Below are 6,253 nucleotides of genomic sequence, written 5' to 3' on the forward strand. Positions count from 1 at the left end.
GGCAGTGGGAGGTTGGGCTCAATTTTCCCTTTCCAGTGGTTCCACCAAGGAAGGGGGTTCAGTATGTCCTTCAATAGCCACAGATGCACAGTCTTCAGCCCACTGCCCTCACAGCATTCCACAGCCCACACTCTCCACTCTGTGCCTTGTGCCAGGCTGGCTCTGAGAAACCACCTTGCTTTGTATCCTTTTGATCAATCTGTGAGGTGCACTGAGTGAGAGCAAATCGCATCCACCATCCTCCTTTCTTTTTGGCCGGCAGCTGCATGTGTGAGGTCTCTGTCCAGCACACCTCAGTTCCCATTTTGAAAAAAGTATCTGTGGGTGCCACTGCTGCTGGAGCCACTGCTCATCCCTCCACACACTCCAACTCTCTGGCAAGTCAAGAGTCCATCTCAGTCAGCCAATCACTGCCATCCTCTTCTCCAAGCTCCAGGTGCTTCTAGAATCCCCCCCATCAACTCTTTTGCACTGTCCTGGCTGGTGACTGCTGCCACTAGCTATGTGCATGTGTACTGCCTGTTTTACCCCATCTACTTCACATGTTCCAGTCACTCCCCTCATGGGCTTGCAGCTTCATGGCCCTGTGAGAGGAGGGAGCCACTAGGCTGCTATATCACTGACATAGCTCTCCTCTGATGTCCCAGCAGCAGCCACAATTTCTGGCGCCATGCCTGAGGACTTTCCCTGTCCACCTATAAAACCTCTTTACTGCCCATTTTGAAGCATCTTCTGCACACTTTGGCTTCCAAACTTTGTATCAGCTAAGATTCTGTGTTCACTTTGTTTTTTGGAATATCAGTTAAGTGGCCCAGTTGGGTGCATGAATAAGTGGGCTCTGCTCCCACCTACATTACTGCCATCTTCCACCCTGCCCCCCACATTTCCTTCTTATTCACCAAGTAAAACTGATGGCTCTGTTCTAAGAAATGGATATATGTCACAAGAACAATATGCTACTATTTAACTTAAGCCTTATTTATGTTAAATAATATTTAGAAGTATATTTATTAATTAAAATATGTGGGTGAGAATTATTTTCCCTTTCTGTTTCACTAAATGTGTGCTTCGATAAGCATTTTTAATTATGATAAAGCAAGAAAGAAGAGAAGGAAGAAAGAAGAAGAGAGGTAGGGAGAAAAGAAATAGGGAAAGGGAAGACAGGGTGGGGAAAATGAAGCATATCAGGGAGATGCTCTTAAACCTAGATAGACATGTTTTAAAACTATATTAATTTGAAATCTCCATCTTCATCTTTGGATTAGCAAAGAAAAGATGAGGAGTGATTTGCTTGAAGCTATCACTTGAGACATTTTGTGGGGCTCAAAGTCAATCTTATCCCAGTTCTGCTACTTATTACTACTTGCTCTTAAGGGCTCTGTTTTCAGGTTCCAGATGAGGAAAATGGGCATGAAAAGGAATCTAACTCATAGGAAAGAAGGAAGATTAAGAGAGTTAATACATGTAGAGCACTTAGAACAACCCATGGCATGCATGTAGTGAGTGCTATATTTGTGTTTATTAATATCATTATTTATTGAGTGTCCATTTTGAACAGAGCACCATCCTATGGCTGAGCTGAACTACTAGAAAATTGGCAGTCAACTCTTTTACCCTCCAGGGACAAGACACACTGCTTTGGAGCCAACGATGTGAAGAAACATTTTATAGGGTAGCTCTAGTTGAACTAATTACCACCTACACCCATCTGTGCCATTTGGTTCCCTGCCAAAATCTTTTGTCATTGTGTAGATGTGGTCATATTCTTTCTGAGGTTTGATTTAAAGTAATTGTCCACAGGCTTATTTGAAGAGTAACTGCATCAGAACATCCTGGGGACTTCTGAAAAATATTAATTCCTAGGTACTTCCCCCAATGAATATAGATATTGAATTTTTGAAGATTGTACAAAAGTGCCATTCATGTACATATTACTTATTCTCAGACACAGAAAATGCAGCATAATAGAAATCACTACAATTTAAAGGTTGAAGAATACATCATACATTAACATTATTTAATTAGAAAGGAAATGACTCCATATCATTCCACAACTCACTGGGTACTGCCTGGGCCAGGTATCAATACCTGGACAGCTTTTAGTGAAAGGTCTGCAGCCAGATAGACTGAGCTGAAATCTGCCTCCTCCAATTAACAGCTTTGTGAACCTGGGCAAGTTATTTAAACTCTTTGTGTCTCAGATTCCTCATATAAAAGTGAGGTGTTATAATCATAGGTCTTAATTTCATTGGTTGTGAAAATAAATACAATAGATGCCAAGTACTTGAAATACTACCTGGCACATAGTATATACCCAAGAAATGCTGGTTATCACAATTAATACCAGAAATTATTGTTGGAATTTTAAAAAATTTTATTTTGATTGTTGTTACAGTACAATTTTCTATCTTTTGCTCCCATCCCAACCCACCCACCCAGCCCTCCCCACCTCCCTCCCATTTCCAAATGTTCCTGAATGAAATATCTGAGATTTTCCTGCCTATGTTCTCCTCTAGGACTTTAATGATGACATGGCTTATATTTAGGTCTTTTATCCACCTTGCATTTATTTTTGTGTATGGTGTAAGTTGGTTCTCGAGGTTTTTTTTTTTTTTTTGCACATAGCTGTCCAGTTTTCCCAACACCGTTTGTTGAAGAGACTGTTTTTACATCATTTTATGTTGCTGCCTCCTTTGTCAAATATTTACTGACCATAGAGACTTGGGCTTATTTCTGGGCTCTCTGTTCTGTTCCATTGGTCCATGTGCCAGTTTTTATGTCAGTACCAGGCTGTTCTGATTACAGTGGTCTTGTAATAGAGTTTGGTATCAGGTATTGTGATCCCTCCTACTTTGCTTTTCTTTCTCAAAATTGCAGCAGCTATTGGGGGTCATTAATGGTTCCATATGAATTTTTGAAGTGCTTGTTCAATGTCTGTGAAATATGCCATTGGTACTTTAATAGGTATTGCATTGAATCTGTAAATTGCTTTGGGTAGTATGGACATTTTGATGATGTTAATTCTTCCAACCCATGAACATGGTAGATGTTTCCATTTGTTTGTGTCTTCCTTGATTTCTTCTTCAGTGTTGTGTAGTTTTCTGCAAGTTTTCAGTGTTGTATAGTTTCATACAAGTCTTTTACCTCCTTAGTTGGATTTATTTCTAGGAATTTTATTTTTCTTTTTGCTATATCAAATGGAATTTGTTTCCTGATTTCTGTTTCTTCTGTTTCATTGTTGGTATACAAAAATGCCTTTGATTTCTGGATGTTGACTTTGTATCCCACAGTTTTGCCAAATTCGTTTATTAGCTCAAGCAGTTTTTTCGGCAGAGCCTATAGGATTTTCTATGTACACTATCATGTCACCTGCAAACAATGACAGTTTTGTTTCCTCCTTTCCAATTTGGATTCCTTTTATTTCCTTTTCTTGTCCGAACCCTGTGGCTAAAACTTCCAATACTATATTGAATAGAAGTGGTGAAAGTGAGCAACCTTGTCTTGTCTCTGATCTTAGTGGAAAAGATTTTAGTTTTTGCCCATTAAGTATGATGTTTGCTGTAGGTCTCTCATATATGGCCTTTATTATGTTGAGGAATGCTCCCTCTATTCTTACTTTGCTGAGTGCTTTTATAAAAAAATGGATGCTGTACCTTATCAAATGCTTTTTCCACATCTATTGATATGATCATGTGATTTTTGTGTTTGCTTTTGTTTATGTGATGTATTACATTTACTGATCTGTGAATATTGAACCATCCTTGCATCCCTGGGATGAATCCCACTTGGTCATGGTGTATGATCTTTTTAATGTATTGTTGGATGTGGTTTGCCAGTATTTTGTTGAGGATTTTAGTGTCTGTGTTCATCAGCAATATTGGCCTGAAGTTTTCTTTCTTTGTTGTGTCATTATCTGGTTTTGGGATTAGGATGATGCTGGCCTCATAAAAACAGTTTGGGAGTCTTCCATCATTTTGGATTTTTTGGAATAGTCTGTGAAGGATAGGGGTTAGCTCTTCCTTAAATGCTTTGTAGAATTCTCCTGTGAAACCATCTGGACCCAGGCTTTTGTGTGTTGGGAGTTTTTTGATTACTGCTTCAATTTCATCTGCTATTATTGGTCTGTTCAGGCTTTCTGCTTCTTTTTTATTGAGTTTTGGAAGATTATATTTTTCTAGAAATTTGTCCATTTTACCTAGGTTTTCAAATTTCTTGGCATACAGTTCTTCATTGTAATTTCTTACAATCCTTTGTATTTCTGTGGTATCAATTGTAATCTCTCCTTTTTCATTTCTCATTGTGTTTATTTGGATACTTACTCTTTTTTTCTTGATGAACCTGCTGAAAGGCTTGTTGATTTTGTTTCTCTTTTCAAAGAACCAGCTCCTGGATTCATTGATCCTTAGAATTGTGCTTTTAGTCTCTATGTCGCTTAATTCTGTGCTGATCTTGGTTATTTCCTTCCTTCAGCTTGCTCTGAGCTGTCTTTGTTGTTTTTCCTCAAGTTTTTGTAGGCATAGGGTTAGGTTGTTTGTTTGAAATATTTCTGTCTTTTTTAGGTAGGCCTGTATCACTCTGAACTTCCCTCTCAGGACTGCCTTCACTATGTCCCATAAGTTTTGGACTGTTGTGAGCTCGTTTTCATTTGTTTCCAGGAACTTTTTGATTTCTTCCCTAATTTCATTCTTGACCCATTCATTGTTTAATAGCATGCTATTCAATCTTTATGATTTTGAGTGTTTCAGGTTTCTTCCCTTGGGGTTGGTTTCTAATTTCAGTCCCTTGTGGTCAGAGAAAAAGCTTGGTATAATTTCAATTTTCTTAAATTTTTTGAGGCTTTCTTTGTGTCCTATCATGTGGTTTATCTTTGAAAATGTTTCATTTGCCTTTGAGAAGAATGTGTATTTTGCTTCTTTGGGATGAAGGGCTCTCTATATATCAGCTAAGTCCATTTTCTCTAGGGCATTGTTCAATGCTACAATATCTTTGTTGATGTTTTGTTGGGAAGATCTGTCCATTTTTGACAGTGGGGTGTTAAAATCTCCTACTATAATTGTGTTGCTGTCAATATCTTTCTTGAGGTCCTCTAAGATTTTCTTTATGTATTTGGGTTCTCCTATGTTGGGTGCATATATATATTTACAATGTTTATGTCTTCTTGGTGGATTCTCCCCTTGAGTATTATGAAGTGTCCTTCTGGGTCTCTTTTTGTGGCCCTTTTTTTGAAGTCTATTTTGTCTGATATGAGTATTGTTACCCCAGCTTTTTTTTTCCTGTCCATTTGCTTGAGAAATTTGTTTCCAGCCCTTCACTTTTAGTCTGTGTAGATCTTTTGTCTTGAGGTGTGTCTCTTGTAGGCAACACATGTGTGGTCATGCTTTCTTATCCATTCAGCTATTCTGTGTCCTTTGATTGGAGCATTTAATCCATTTATGTTTAAGGTTATTACTGATAGGTACTTATTCATTGCCATTTTTGTACCTGTGTTCTTCTTTCTCTCTCTCTCTTTTCCTTCAAGCAGGCCCTTTAGCATCTCTTGCAGAGCTGGTTTGGTGGAAGTGTATTCCTTTAGACTTCTTTTGTCTGGGAAGCTTCTTATTTGGTCTTCTATCTTGATTGAGAGCCTTGCTGGGTAAAGTAGCCTTGGTTGCAGGCCTCTGGTTCTCATTGCTTGGAATATTTCTTGACATTCTTTTCTGTCTTGGTGTGTTTCCATTGAGAAGTCAGCTGCTAACCTTTCACGACTCCCTTGTATGTTACTTCCTGTTTCTCCTTTGCTGCTTTTAAGATTCTCTCTTTGTCTTGGTATTTTGCCATTTAATTATGATATGTCTTGCAGTGACCTTCTTCTGGTTCCTCTTGATTGGAACTCTCTGTGTTTTTTGAATTTGTGTGACTTTTTCTCTCATCAAGTTAGGGAAGATTCCCATCATTACTTTTTCAAATAGGTTTTCTATCCCTTGGTCTTCTTCTCCTTCTGGTATCCATATTATACAGATATTATTACATTTCACATTGTCTTGCATTTCTCTTAATCCCTCTTCATTCTTTCTGAGCCTCTCTTCCTTTTCTTGCTCTTTCTGGGTGTTTTCTTCTACTTTGGCCTCTAGCTTGCTGATCCGATCTTCTGCTTCATTGATCCTGGTTTTCATTCTATCTACTGTGTTTTTCAGTTCAGAAATTGTATTCTTCATTTCCTCTTGGCCCTTGTTGGGAATTTCTATTGCCTTTTTCATGTTGATATAGTTTTCAG

Source organism: Phyllostomus discolor, chromosome 3 (genome assembly GCF_004126475.2).
Source record: "Phyllostomus discolor isolate MPI-MPIP mPhyDis1 chromosome 3, mPhyDis1.pri.v3, whole genome shotgun sequence".
NCBI lineage: Eukaryota > Metazoa > Chordata > Mammalia > Chiroptera > Phyllostomidae > Phyllostomus > Phyllostomus discolor.